At 35.2% G+C, this 16,335-nt stretch overlaps 1 protein-coding gene across 1 annotated transcript in view; it reads left to right on the top strand.

Annotated features, from left to right (window-relative positions):
* Window positions 1-16,335, top strand: part of macrod2 (mono-ADP ribosylhydrolase 2) — a 754,657-nt gene that overhangs the window by 122,852 nt on the left and 615,470 nt on the right. The gene's annotated exons all lie outside the window — the stretch shown is intronic.

Here is a 16,335-nt window from a genome sequence, read left to right on the forward strand (position 1 = left end):
TGTTGTCAGTTGTCAGTATTAATGGCCTTTTTGGTATTTTCTTTTTTTTACACTGGGGCTTTGCTAATTGACTGGACAAAGAGGTCTGCTTTAACTACTACTACTAATAATAATAATAAAAAAGAACAACAAATAAACATGGTTTATATGTGGGTGCTTGTTCATTTTCTTAGTTTAACCCAAAATGTTTGTTTCTTTTTAAAGGCCACTTTATGCCCTCTGTAAGAAGTACTAGTATCTGCTAATTGCGTTTCTTTATTTGATCTTTTATCCACTGTTCTAGTAAGGACTGGGCACCATGTAGGATTGTAGGACTGTTGCCTATCAAAGTGGAAGGCACACACAAGCAGATAACAGCAGTGCCAGCCACAGTTGTTCACTGAATACACATTAGTAGAAATCATTAAAGAACAAGTCCCTCTCTGCTAGACCAGTAGTTCATTGTGTTTCTCAGAACTATCAAGTTTTCACTTCAGTGGCTATTTTTTTATGTGGCTATTTTAAACAAAGAAGTTATGTTTAACATAAAAGAAGCTATAACACGGGCTTGGACTTTAGAACTTGGCATATATGTTGCTTTACAACAATGCATATGGGTGAAAACATATCACATGTTATGTTATATGTTGTATAAAGCATGTAAATGGGCACCCTGCATACAGCAGTGTTCAGTATTATATGTTATTAGTAAAATAGTCTAAATGCTAAAAAGTTTGTGATGAGCCTTGCATAACAATGGGGGTGAATCTTACACACATTTTTTGTTCAGTTGCTTTGTGTTATATAGTCAAATAAGATTTCAAGTGCATGCCAGTAGGAATGGTGTGAAAAAATATAACTAAACTGTGTCTAGACCAAAGGCAAAGCCCCATTCTCAGGCCTTGCATTTTCCTTTTTTTTGATGAAACCTCAGTTTATCTGTCGACATATCCTGATCAAGCTGTCCACTCTGACAAAGCTGCTCAGTGGCCAAAAAGAAGATACAGTGTCCGGTTTCTGTTATCTTAAGTTCCTAGAGGTCTGTTGTAGAGATCATCCGTTGTTTGTGGCATTTCCCAAGCATCCATATATATTAGCTGGCATATCTGCATGTGTTTTGACAACAGACTTTCCTTTGAAGTCCAGAGTAGCTTTTTGTCTGAAGGAATGAAGGCATAGCCCAGTTCATTAAGCCACTTGGTTTTGTAAAGTGTGGATATATATATATATATATATATATATATATATATATATATATATATATATATATATATATATATATATATATATTTTTTTTTTTTTTACCTTTTTACAGCGATAATGCTGTTTTTAATGTACAGCTTGTTCATCCCTCCCAGCTTTGGTAGCTCAAGCCATTTGCCAATTTTAAGGATCAACTCAAGTAGAATTGTAAGTTTTAGATAAAGTAGTTTTGCCTGTTTTGGGTCCTGCTTTTGTTGTTGTTTCTGAAAGTAGACTGCATACATACATGAAATATTAATTAATTAATTAATTTACTGCTACCTGGCCACCTATGAATTTTTAAAAAAGGCAATACCTATGCAAAGACATCACTGAATTTAAAGCATTCCGGGTTTCATACTTTTTCTTGGATTGACTTAGCAGGAATGTTTTTTAAGCAGTACAAGTTGTCCGACTCTCAACAGAGGGAGCTCAAAATGGAATAGATATAAAAAGACTGGAGGGACCAGAATCAAGCTGCCAATCCTGTATGTTCTTGCTGCAGAGCAGAAGGGCTTCAACAGTTGAAGCTTAGCAGGTCAAATGCTAACTCCCTAGATACAGAACTATGGTTTTTAGATTGTACAAGAAGAGATAAACAGAGAACAGATGGTAATAATAGTTCTTGTGAGAAAGAAATTGCTCATTTTTTTTTTTTTTTTTTTTTATATAATGCAATCTACTGGGTAGTCCTGTAAAGTCACGAATGCCACTGAATGTTGAAATAAACACAAAATCTAGGAATATTTTAGATTATTTTTTTCATCCATTTTCAGTCCACACATTTTCTTTCAAAATTGAATGTCTGATATGATACGTGTCTGTAGCTAAGGTACAGAGAAAGGAGTGTCAAGTGTCCAGTTAGTCACAAACTGATTGGCACAATTAAATTCATAATAATGTATATGACCCTTCATTTTTTTTACATTCAATGAAACCCAGCAAAGTTTTTAATATATCAACTCAGAACAGAAAACATTATACGTTGTTGAGCATAAGAAACATATCCTTCCTACCTACCCAACTTTCAAAACCTTAAGTGTTTTACAGTAATCAGAAAGTTTAAGGGTGACAATCATTTTTTAAAAAAATCACAATAAATTGTATATACTTTACAGAATAGCTACTGTCATTCCAGAGTTTCAAAATGTTCCTTTATGAAAATCAATAAAGGGTATGTGGCTAAAATTGATTTGTTGCTTGTTCTTGTGAAACTTTACAATCTTTAACCCATCAGTGGGTGTTTTATTTTGTTTTTTTTTTTAATGCAGATTACATCTGTTAAGTGTTAACCCCATTGAAGGGTTTAGGAGTTCCACGGGACTTGGTAGTCGAATTAATGGAGTTTCTCTGGGGATCTCTAATAAATGCCCAGTAAACACTCAACAAGCACATGCTACTGACAGGGAGGCCTGGGAACCCAGGCTGAGAGGCATTTTGTTGTTTGCTCTTGTGTGTTTATGTAGAAAAAGCCACACAAATAGCTACCTCAGCTACTTTTTGTTTTCTCTGGTGTTGGTAACTGTGAGAAGGACTACCATGTCAATTGTGAGGTGCCCCCTGATGTAATCATGACTTGCTCTTTTTCCCCCAGGGCTAATGACTGTCTAAACAAAAGCTGCTTATCTTATCAGATCAGATAGAACTTGACAAACAAAAAGACCCGCTTGCTTTGAGTCCAGAAAAACAGACAAAAAGAAGAGGTGACTGAAGAACAATAGTCTAGATATTCAGCCGTTCCTTTTTTCTTCGTGCAGTTGTTCATTTTAATTGGTCTGCTATTTTCCTGCTAAATGCTTTAGCAGATAGACAAACTACTCCTTTATTATCTCAGAGCCTGTTAATCATATTGCAGCTGTTGGCGGTTTCATTTTCTCTTTGGGACTTAGCAGTTTCTTTGGAAATTAAATGCATAAAATAATTAGCTTTTTGGAGTACTAAAGTATAAACTGCAGAAAAACAGGGTCTATTCAGTCTAAACGGTGGCAGATCTAAATACTGCCATCTTTTATATCGCTTGGCATTAGCAAACATGTTTTGACCTAGTTTCTTAGTTTTACCTCAGAGTTTTTGATCAAGTGTTTGAAGTTAAATAAACATGTAATTGTTCATGTGATCGGTGTGTTGAACTGTACAATTTAGTACAGCTAAACTACTCAAATGAATAACGTTATTTTAATTGTTTATTTATTTATTTCATTATAATTTTACTTAGAAAGTAGGTACATTGTAATTGGTAGCAAGTTTTTTTTTTCTATCATGATGATTTGCACATAATAGGTTTTCCTCAGTGGGTCACTGATTACAAGTACAGTAGATGAAGTAAAACCTGAATACAGTGTTGTATCTTAATTGAAATCAATTTAATACAAACTGGATCACATTCTTTCTGGAAGCAGTGTTAAAGAAAGCAAAGGCTTTGTTAGAGCTATCTTGTACTAATCTGACCTTAGGTTGTCTCACATCTTCTCAGATTTAATCAGATAATAATGTTTAATTAAATTAACATGCTAAAAAACTTTTTGTTTTATCATAGCTATTTGATTAGTGATTTATATAATGCTTTGATAAGTTCTGGCTAAACTATGCAGCTGCACAGGACTTACAAACCTATTTTAATCTTCAGTAAGGCTTCTACACCTGGCAAATTGCTACTTTGCACCCGATAATTAACTAATTATGTAGACTTCAGCATAGCACACACCTCGTGAATACACAGATGAAACTGTATTCCTCCTCATCTCCTCATGGCCAGTGTATTTAGGAGGGTGTGGTTTGGAGGTAGACAAGATGATCTACTTCCTTGCAGTAAAGGAATGCATCATAATTATAAAATTGCAAAAATATACTTAGACTTATTTTTGGACACAAAATGTGACTACATCAGGTAAGCAGTATACTTGGGGTAGCTCTTTATTATATATGTATTGTGAATATATGTCTGTTGTGCGTATTTTTATGGTACAATTAAGTGCTAATCACCAAGGGCATAATACAAAAGTTAGGTGCATTATTCATTCAGTGGTTTTTAACAGTTCAGATTTTTGTTTCAACCTGGAACTAAACATTTGTTTTATACATGCATTGTTTTCCAGTACACATAAAACCACACTCCCAGACAACATAATTTGAACAATAGTGTATGCATATTTTGTTTCCATGAAAAATAAAACATCTGTCATTTGTGGAATGAATGGTATCCTCCTGTCATAAATGCATATGGCTTCAGGCTTTAGTCTGCATTTGGGGTATCAGATGATTGTTGTTGAAAAAAGCTTTTAAAATATGAATTTTGTGTTGAATAAGAACACAGATACAACAAAAACAATAGTGATAGTCTGTTGTCTAAGATGGATATGTGAGCTTGAAAAATCTTCAAGTAACATTGGTCTCAGAAACTTCAACTTAACTGCAGTAATATATCAGTGCCACTAAAAAATTAAAAAAGAAATCAATCACACGTACTTGCAGCTTTGTAGTTTAGGAAACGTGTGGAATTCGATGCAGTTTATCTAGTTCTATCACCAACTAATGGGAAGTCACACAAGGTTTGTCCTAAGGGTGTGCAGATTGTTACTAGTATATAAATGTCTACCATACCACCTGTAAAAAGTGTAAATTGCAGTCTGTTTAAAATGCTTGTACAGGTTTTAAGTACCTGCAGTTCATAATATTGTAAGGATTTTTACAGTCGTTGTATTACTATGTAAAAATACTTTGTATTAGAATTTCTAATTATATGAATATTTATTTATTTTTTATTTAATCTGTGTCATTAAAGTGTCTTTTGAAATGTGAGCTTTTGCAGCAATATGCTAATCCTTCGTCCCTTTAAAATAAAAAAAAAAAAAAAAAAAAGCTGCTTTGTCCTTGAGGTCTGCCGTTTCCCTGCTCATTTTCCTGATACGGACACTAACTTTTTCAGCTCCTGCCCTGTGAAGCCTCACTGCTCTCCTGCGGCTCATCCCAGCATGCTCATTTAGAATTAAACTTTGGTCCGATTTCATGAGGCTCCGCAGTGAGCAATGAACATCCTATGAACTAGTTTTAACAGATCTGCTTGGGTGCTCTTTGGGGGTAGAAAAAAAAAAAAACAACCTTGTGGAGATTGCTGTGACTTTTAACATGCAGATTAGCTTTAAGAAGACTATATTAATAATAGCTTTCGCTGTTGATTGCGCGTTAGCTGCTGTACAGTATACACAAGCTATCAATCGGATACTCACTGCTATATTTCCTAAGCCGCATATCGCATCCAAAGGTCATGCGCTGTAAACAATAATGTGTTTTGACCTTTTTATATATTTGAAAGTGTTACACTGAAGAGAACGAATTAAAGCAGAACATTTCAAAGAGGAAAGAGCAACATGCATGTCAATCCCCATAATAAATTCAAAATACATATTTGTTTAACTGAAATGTCCAATGTACTGCAGCTGCAGCATCTCAGACATGTAACATATACTGAAATATTATTATTGGGTGCCTGTTTAGAGTTTTCTTTTATGGTTTAGCGTGCATTCCATTTCATCAGAAGGCAGAGACACAGGCTTTAAATGTCATTGTAGATGCTGTATAGTTACAAGCTTGTTACTTCTGGAGTTACCAATAGCACTGTTCTGTTATAGTCCATAAAAGCATAAGCAGTGCTCATATTCTCACCATTGGCTCATCATTAGGTGACCACCTTTAAGAGGCAGAAACATTGCTCCCTATGAGGTTTCGGATTTACAGAAAAGTTAAAACACTCCAATCTGCATATGACGTTGTTTTCTGCTGACAATTGAAAAACAGGTTTATATTAAGTTAAAATTAAGCTGTTAATTGTTTTCCCTTTTGGGGGAAAAAAAAAGTTACTTTAATAACTTAAGATTACGAGAAATAAAAATAGACCTCTTCCCAAAATATGTTGTACTGCGTGACACGTACTTGCCCACTTGTTAACAATAAACTTTAAAAAAAATGTAATGTGTATTCTGTGCCCTTTATGCTCTGTTGCCTTGGTTATTCAAATGTAAATGCTCTATTGAGGATATCTTCTGTGTTTCATAGTATTCAAGTATTCTCACCAATGAAATAAAATGCATCGTCTGTGGAAGTGAGTAGCACTCATTGTATTGCGGTATTTTGAAAGAAATTCAGTGGAAGTCTGCTGAAATTTAACCAGATCCCTAAGGCAAGATGACAGCAGTTAAATCCATCTGGGGATAGTGGTGGGAAGACGAGAAACTCACACAGATAGTTCTTGGAAGAGCTGTGCTGTTAAGTGTTGTTTTAGGCAGTGTTTATTTAAAAAAAAAAAAAAAAAAAAAAAAAAAACTGTGGTTGTATTTTTTTTGTTTCAGTAAAAAAAAAAAAAAGGTCACATGAGAGGGAACAACTGATAAAACACAGTCAGGACTTTGATGTATGGCACCCTGTGTCTAGAAGGAAGTAGCCATTAGCAATGTTTAAATATCAAAGTTGTGCTGAAATCTAATCTATCATTTACATATAATACATATGCACTGGAGATACACTTTAACATGTGGCTTTAAATTAAGGCTTATCAAACAATGCCCCCCTGTTTTCAGCTTTTGATTTTATTTTTTTTTTTTGTGAGAAACAGCAAGTAGATTAATTTATGGACCCTGAAGTCCACTTAAATTGGCTTGGGTGTGTTTTCCTTTCACAGAAAAGGTGCAAATTGCATCCTGAAGTAAACAGCTTTGATAGTCCAGGCCCAATGTGATTAGAACAATAGACCTATACTCCACATTTTTACAAATAAATCTTTTACAGTTTAACCCACTAATTGACACCATTCTTGAGTCTCTGCAACAGTACCTTGTAACCCTCTGTAGCACTTTGTTTGTCCTCAATAGCCAGCAGTTACGCATATGATTAAATTATTGGCCCCGCATGATCCAGCATTGGAAACGGCCAAACAGCAGTTATTATTGGCCTGACACAGGTCAAATACAGCTATATATATATATATATATATATATATATATATATATATATATATATATATATATATATATATATATATATATATATATATAATCTTTTATTTAAGATATAATCAAAGAAACTACAAAATTATATCACAAAAGTCTACCAGAAGCCATATTAGTACAGTATTTCATGTTAGCTTTCGAAATGTCACATTCAGTTTGTGTCAGGTTTTCATTAAGTATATGGAAAACTATGTAATTCGATGTTTTACTATAACATTATTCAGCAGGTTGCATTTGACTTTAAGAAGCAAAATTAATTCATTCTGTTGCGTGATGCAAAACTTTTGGCCATAGTTGGACATGTAAAGTATTATTTTTTCATTATTACATATTTTGTAATTTTAAATTCCTACATGTAAAGTGCAAAAAACATTATGGAAAAACATAAACGCAGCCCATACTCAAATGTCATGCAACATTTTTGCTTCCTGTTACATGTAATTGGAGAAAATTAAGAAGAATAAAACTACTAGTTTTAGATATAGTGCATTCTATATTGTTCTATATCACCTGGTTATTGGCATATTTTAAAGGAATTGCATTTAAACATTACACATTGTGTGATAATTGCAAGTTGTTAATTGTCTTGCAAATGGGCACTGCAGTTCATAGGAATCCATTGTATGCTATGTGTATTCATGCTTTCCTCCATTAGTTTTTCAACAAACAGAATCTTTCCCAAAACATCAATGAAGAAAATTATCCCATTTACCTTTCCCAGATTTTCACCTGTGTGTTGTTCTGCCAGCCAACACATTTTTACAGCAGGGAAGACTACTGCAAGGAATTCATAATTCTCTTTCATTCTGCATCCAGTAGTTGTGTGGTTATGCAGCAAGAGAGGATGATGTGGTTTAGTGATGAGTCCCCAAAGGAAGACACAATGAGGGAATTCATTAAGAACACCAGGTGTGTTGTACACCTGTCGGTTTTCCATTCACAGACTGGGGTGAAATATTCCATTAGTTAATTTCTGTTATGATGAGAAAAGTAAACATAAAGTGACGTTCCCAGCTGGGAATTGTCAAAATCCCAGCAGAAGTTTATGCACTTGGTTAACAAAATAAAAATAAAACACTACACATGGACTTGTCAGCTTTATAAACCTGTCAGAACATGAATGTAATTATTGCAGTGAATTAATGTCCACAAGAATGAAATCAGGTGTACAGTAAAAGTCAGTACTTATGACTTGACTGCTGCCTGGAGCACCAGTTAATATCTGGATGTAAAAACTGTTAAGGAAATTCCAGAAACCTGAAAATAGCATGTATAGTTAAACCTGGGTAACTCACAACACCATTGATAGTTTTGTAAGGATCATTCAAAGATGCATGCAGGTATCTGTCATACAGTTACTACCATGACGGTGTTAGTATATTTAAATAGCGTATACCGTAGCAAAGAATGTGAACCTATAACATTTTGAATTTACATTTTACATGTATATCATAGTCAGCCAGTTTTTTTTCTTTTAAATGTAGTAGTCGCCAATTCATTTTACCATGTTTTCTCCCAGTGTGAAATGGCCAGTTGTATTTAGGTTCAGCTCACTGCTACCACCCCCGTGCGAAGTGAGCGGTGAAGACGAACACACGCTGTCCTCTGAAACGTATGCCCTCAGCGGACCGCTTCTTTTCACTCTGCAGGCCTGCCATGCAGCCAACCCAGAGCTACAGCGTCGAAGGACAACGCAGCTCTGGGCAGCCAACGGGCAAGCCTACAAGTGCCCGGCCAGTCTACAGAGGTCACTGGTGCGCGGTGAGCCGAGGACTCCCTGGCCGACCTAAGCCCCCCTCCCCCAGGCGGCACTCTTCCAATTGGCTTCGCCCCCTGGGAACTACCGTCCACGGTCGGCAGTGGAATAGCCTGGACTGGAACTAGTGAACTTCAGGCTATAGGGTGCATCTTGCACTCCACAAAGAGAGTTCATTTTAAGATTTACTTTCCATGGTTTGTTCTTGAGGTGGCAATACAAGAAGATAAAAGATAATGTATACAGTAGCATTTTACCCTATCTATTTGCTAAAAGACTCCATGGTAGTTATAACCTTGCATTTCAAACTTACCAATAGTGTTCTAGAAAAATGTAATAAGTAGTTTAACTATTGTACTTTTATTTTGTTAAATGGAGTTAACAACACATGCAAACCGGTATGTATTAATGTCTTCTTTTGTTATTCCAAAGTTCGCTTCTTGCTGCCAGCATTTTTCCTAAACATACACGGTCCTCTGGCTAGGAGCGTGATTCAGGTCTGTAATGTAGAACAGGCTTTCTTTAGTTGGCTGTATATTTCTTATCAAGTAAACTACTAGCAGTTTATATGGTGTAATATGAACTCAGATGTGTAATTACATCATCAGAAATAACATGGTTCTTGATGCTGTTTATAAGGTTTGTTTTGTCACCAGATTCTTATTAACTTTGTGATTGAAGGTAGTTTATACTGTAGGTCTATTTCTTGTACACATTAAGATAATGTTTTAATAAATGTGTTTCTTGCAGCATTTTGCATGTGACAGGATTGCCTTTGGACCAATTGACCCTCTGACCTTTTCTTCATTCAGTATTATTGTTCTCTTGTAGAGCGACCCAAAATAGCACAGACTTGAAACTTAAAAGGTTTTTTTTGCATTGCTGGGTCAAACGATGGTCACCATGGCTACAATCCAAGATCAAAGGGTCAAAGTTCAAAAAGCTTAATGATGTCAAACACATTTTTTTTTAATGTTTCCAACACTATTTTGAAATCTTGCTAAGCAGCTAGGCACAAAATGACAAAAGCCTCCACAGTTCTTGCTAATAAGTGAATTTGAATATCTTTGCTGCCAGACAGGAATGGTAAACTGGTGATAGTGTTAGTCAGCTTTGGGTAGTTCCATCAGAAGTGGCAGAAACACACTGAGAAGAAGCTTGTGGGGGGGGGGGTTGCCCACTGGATAAGTGCTACTAAATAGAGCATGAGAATGGCAGTTAGCAGTCTTTAATTGATCAAGGCATCATCAACAGGTTGCATTGTTTGATAATCATCAAACTAATCGAGAGACAGGGGAAAGTTTACACCTTTTTTTACAAAAAGTCGTTTGATCTTAAATACACTTCTGTTGCAAGACTGTAAGCCAGCTTATATGTAAGGCTTTATTATGAAGTGTCTCTTTGCAGTAGATAGATGGTTTGATATGTAAAGCGGGCTGGGATTAACATGCAGCCAGGGTTGTGTAATGCTGCAGAAACATCAAAATAAAAATAGACATAATAATATACACAAAAGACATTTGGCCCAGGTACAAAGGAAGATATCCTGAAAGGAATACAGTCATAGTTGTTGTAGAAATGTGTATTTTTTTATTAAAACAAAAACAAAAAAAGATGATTTATTAAATGGAACATAGAGAATGGTAAGTATCAGAAGGCTGAAAACCTGCTTCATGAAAATGTTGTTGGGGTTTTTAAGCTTCTACACATTATTGAGGGTCTAAAGTTTACCAATGAGTGGCACATTTTATCTTAAGTTATACAACCCACCACCAGGACCTAACTGCTACTTAAAAACCTGCTAAACTTGCCACCTCTTGCACCCTTGCTCTCTGCCTCTCCTGTCAACACTGCTGTTTCTCTAAAACACAACATGAAGCGCCCTCTACTAACCTCCCATTAATACATAAACAAGCTTTGCACAGACGCTTTAAAATTTAAAGGGCCTACAGGGGGTCAAAAAGTCCATGGCAGTTGTTTGTTACTAGTAAACAGAACGCACCCCTTGCACTGATAGAGAAAGCAAGTAAATCTAACACTTTAGCCTAAGAACAGTAAAAAAAAAAAAAAAAAAAAAGATTGTTGTATTTTTGTGCATTGCAGAGATACCAAGAAAAGTCATTATTGTCCATTCCAGTAACACACTAATAAGCTCTGTAAGGGACATTTGTTTAGTCTTTACCAGGTGCTTGTTCCTGTGACGTATTAACTGGGAAATCTGTTATGCGGCTGAAACTGTTAATTTGACTTGTTTGGAGGAAACATGAGAGGAAGTACACATCTTTAGAAACTGCAGTTTGGCTGGTCAGCTTTGTCCTAAGATCTGCAGCAGTAATGCGATTTAAGCCCGTTGATTCTAGGCAGGTGATAAAACTTCAATGTCCTTTAATTACACACATTCTGAGCGACACTCCAGTGGCTCAGTAAACAGGCATCGTACGATCTAAACTGGCAAGTATTGGCTTATAGGAGTACCCATTTGCCAAAGGTAGATGGGATGCAGTATATACAGTATAATAATAATTTTTTCAGACATCCTTTACCCTGATTATGAGGAAGCTTCATTGTTACATAAATGCTTCATCTTTTGTTGTATTGTGTCTGGCAATTATGGATCTTGAGTATGTATACTTAACTGATTAGAGATCACAGAACACTTGTATGTCTGGGATAGCATTTTTAAGTGGGTGGCATGTAATGTTTAGTTTCACCTGTCAGCCTTATCAATAAACAATTGGCTTACGTTTGCAGCATCTGTAGTCATTTTAAACATAGATGCAATGCTTGTAATTATGGTTACACATTTGTAAACATTACAGCAGTAAATTAAACTGTGCTGTCTTTCTGCCACATTCAGAAAGAAGCACAATGTAGGACCACACCATATACAATATTAGGTTTATATATAAATTAGACCCCCTATATATATATAAACAATTTGCTAAAACGATGCTAATTACAATACACAAGTGAGTATCAAATTGATTTCACTCAGTGGATATATCTGAGTTTAATTTACCTATGTAGACTCACTAATCCTGTTATTCTCAAGTGCATTAGGTTAATATTAACTATCATATAGCCTGCAACAAAAATGATAGTATTCGTACGTCTGTTTTACAACAAAACATGTAGATTATATATATATATATAATATATATATATATATATATATATATATATATATATATATATATAAGAGAGAGAGAGAGAGAGAGAGAGAGAGAGAGGGGAGTATTGTAGATTATTATGCAGTATTAATTGTTCTAATATCCCAAACTTAAAATAGCTAGCCATAATGTGTATATATACATATATTATGTATGTATGTATATACGTATGGGTTTACTTGTTCAACTAGAAACAATCTTCATGGGGTGCACTTGTCCTCGAGAGAAAGTTTACAATTTGTCTGCTAAAAGTTAATAGCAGAAATGTTTAGCAGATTGTGCTATATGAGGATATTGCTTTTAGTTTCTGGTTGTGGGGCCTTCTACTGGTTACAAAGGATTACAGGCCATAGACCTGTCATTGTTGTGGGTCTCTTTTAAATGATGGGCACTTGAATTCTTAGCTCTATCAATGCAAGTATATCCTGACACTTAGTAGTCTCAGGAAATGCAAGCTTATATTTTCTCTGACAACATTTGATGCTGTGATGACTGCATAGTAATCATATACAGTACATTATATTTCTTTTTTCTTCTGATGTACAAGTTTGAAATGTGCCATCATCTGCCCATTAACACTATTGCTAGGTTGATTGTCAGACTGTATTTTACCTCTCAGACTTTGTGTTTTTATCATGCTGGAGCCAAGGTACCTACTGTTTACATTACACCCTGTATTAGTTTCCTGTTGGTTTGGTTACAAGGTAAATATAGATCGTAAACATTCAAATAAGCACCAGGATTGTATTTCATTTTTTTTCTTTTTGTTTAAAGAATGTTATTCTGCTGTCTTGTGACCTTCTCCTTCAGGTTAAAGATTGACTTTATGATAATTTGCACAAAATGTACCAATAAACCATTAAAACAAATCTTGACAAATCTTACATTTTGTTTTTTTTATTGTATGTATTTATTTTTAAGCTTTCAAAGTGGAAGCACTAACCACTAGGTACATGTATCACACTTTTTAGTGTATTACATATGTATCTGGAACCTCTCGACCAATAGTGATGAAGCTGGGCAAATGTCTTCTTTCTAGTTATTGAGTTTTAGAAAGGTCCCTCCATATAGCTGCACAATCTGTATGTGTCAATGGCATTTCTACTTACTGAGTTTTAGAATGGGCAGATATATGGAGGGACCTGTCTGTCTATATGTGTCAATGACATTTTTCCAAGTACATACTGTAGAGTGGATGCAGCTATAATGTTCCGTTTACCATTGTGCCTGGGGATGTTATTAAATATTGTTGTGCTTTTTCTTCTAGCCATGTATAAATATCTGTATGTATTATTTATGATAATGATATGCATGGATAAAATGACATCCTATTGAACTATATTAGTGTTTTTTCAAAATTATTTTGAATATATATTCATCTGCTGTACATTTTTGGATCAGAAACGGGTATATAAAATAATTGTTCACAAAAAAAAAAAACGGGTATATAAAGCCAGTGGATTAGTTTATTTGGCTAAGCAATGCTGCATTTGACTTCAGCCTCTTGGGTGTATATCTTAATCCCCAGCCTGGCCACACGCTATTATAATGGACAGCAGATTGTAGTACTATAGCTCAGGGAGATTTACTAGTTTCTTGGCTGACTGCTGGTGTCTTCTGTTCCCTTGTTGGAACAGAAGACACTAAACTTATCATTTAAACTGCTATCAATCTATCAATGAAGTCACTGAATTTTGCCTTTATTAAAGTATGGTCAAGTAACTTTTTGTGTGCGAGCACAGACAGATTATTGGTGGGTAATTTATTGCAGTCAGCGGCACTTAATCCCAGGAAAGGGATAAATCTCTGCAGCAACACGGTTAACACTGGGCTCTAAGACCCCAATCACACTTGCTATTTACAGCGGCCCAGGGCCGCCTTCTCTCATATGTGAATGCTCCAAAAAAGAAAAGGCCTGTAATCCCACACCAGGGCCGGTCTTTACATACGTATGAACGCAAAGCAGACTTAGGCCACCTTTTTGTATCGTATTAGCAACACATTCAATGTCTGTTATTGTGATGATTATTGTTAATGTTATTCTGCTGGTGATAGAGTAGTTTATTGTGTTTCATGCATGTTGTTGAGCAAAGTGTATTTGATATTTGACGATGTTCTGTTGTATTTAGATTAGGGCACTTCCCTTACTGCAGTTGCCGTAGCTACATGTGGAACAAGGGTTTTGCTGTAGACATATGTTTGGTAATCTTCCAAGAGAAGGGGTAATGCTGTTGTTCAGTCTTTAATTGTAATTACGGACTAGAAAATAATAATGACAATAATAAAAACAACGAGTAAACAACAGAATAGTTTAACAATCGTGTTTGTAAACAAAGACGGTTTTCGTGCAGGTTAAACAAATACATATAACTGAAAAGAAACATGTGTAATGTAAATTATAACTGTTTATTGTAAATGGAATGAATGTTAAATAATTTATTTTTGTATAAAATGAATCCAGATGTAACCAGTTATTGAATAATCATTTATTATTGAATGCCGTGTCTTAAGAAGGAGCTGTATTAGGTGGTTAGTAGTGAGCTTGTGGGTCAGGGTAAGCTCAGACCGTCACCCTGTTACACACCATAACGTTGTCAAAATAGTCAATAATATATGTTTTGTTTTGTTTTATTTTTTTTATTTTTTTTTATATATACACCATAAAATTGCTCTGACGAAGGTCTTACGACCAAAACGTTAGTTTCTATTTTCTTTTAAAGAATAAATAAGTGAGATTTGGCAAAATACAGTGTGCGGGAGTGTTTTATTTTTTCACTTTGATATTTGGTCTCCTATGCACCTGTGATGTGACTAATCAGGAGTGCTGATGTTTCATTTATTTTGATTTACTGTGCTGCATTAAAAGCAATATATTAATTAGAAACATGTGCTCCAAATCAAGGATTACTGTATGTCTCAGTAGCTCTTCCATTCAGTGCAGGCTGTCATTCCATTAAAATAAATACATAAATCAAATAATCAGTTTGCCACATCTTAGGCCTGCTTTTCAATCACATATGTGAACGCATAAATGTGCCTTAAACCGCAAATGTGAACAGGGTTGCAGACCTATGTGCTGTGACCCTGGGCCACCACAGTAGTGTGAATGGGGTCTAGTGTTAATGTAATCTTACTCGCTTCGTGACTGATCACGTTATCTGTCTACCTTCAGTGCTGTGCCATAGTTTGAATTGTCTTGTACTGCTGCTGGTGCCAATGTTCTGTCCCTCTGGCAATGAGCAGCTTATTCAACAGCATTAAACAAAAATAAATAAACAAATGTTTTATATATATATATATATATATATATATATATATATATATATATATATATATATATATATATATATATATATATATACATACATACATACATACATACATACATACATACATACTACATACATACATACATACATACACACACACACACACACACACACACACACACACACACACACACATATAAAATTTGTTCTGGTCTGTTTTTCATTCTGTGGACAGGTGGCTAGCTAGAGTCAATTGGTTTAGACTGTAAATCTGGCCTGACCCGAGTGAGGATTGAACAGTTGTCAACTGAGGCATCCTTGCTAGCCGTGAAACATTTTAGTTAATCTCTGAATACATGGGTTAAAATACGGCAAGTACTAGACAGGAATTTCCTTTTGCTACAGTACTCTATAGGAAGTGACAGGAATCTGTGTGAGTTACAGTGTTTGTAGTTGTATTACAGTTTGGTGTGCTGAAGCAAACACCTTTTTCAGTGTCATGGTTTTACAACGAAAGCTGCCCCACCCACACACACCCACTTGCATCTCAACCTGGAAAAAATGAAATGCACGCTCCCAGGGTTTACTGACCAGTTTTTTTTACTTCATGTCAGCCCAACTAAATATACATAAGTCACGCTTCAGCTCTCTACACTCTTTATCTCTTTGCTCTCTGTCTGTTTGTTTTTTAAATTTTCTCTTTCTTTTCTTCCAAAGTTTAACCATCATGTACATTGTTCCTGATTAATTGCATTCAAAGTCAATAACAAAAGTTTGTTTTGCTTTTAGTTTTTTTTAAGCAAATACAACTAAATAGGCAAGGCTGTTGTGATTTGGCTTGTGTAAAGAGACTCAGTGTTGGTTTATATTGGGTTACCATGGTAACAGATCAGTTTATTGCAAAAAAAACCCTTTTT

The sequence above is a fragment of the Polyodon spathula genome, chromosome 6 (assembly GCF_017654505.1).
Source record: "Polyodon spathula isolate WHYD16114869_AA chromosome 6, ASM1765450v1, whole genome shotgun sequence".
In the NCBI taxonomy this organism is placed as follows: Eukaryota; Metazoa; Chordata; class Actinopteri; order Acipenseriformes; family Polyodontidae; genus Polyodon; species Polyodon spathula.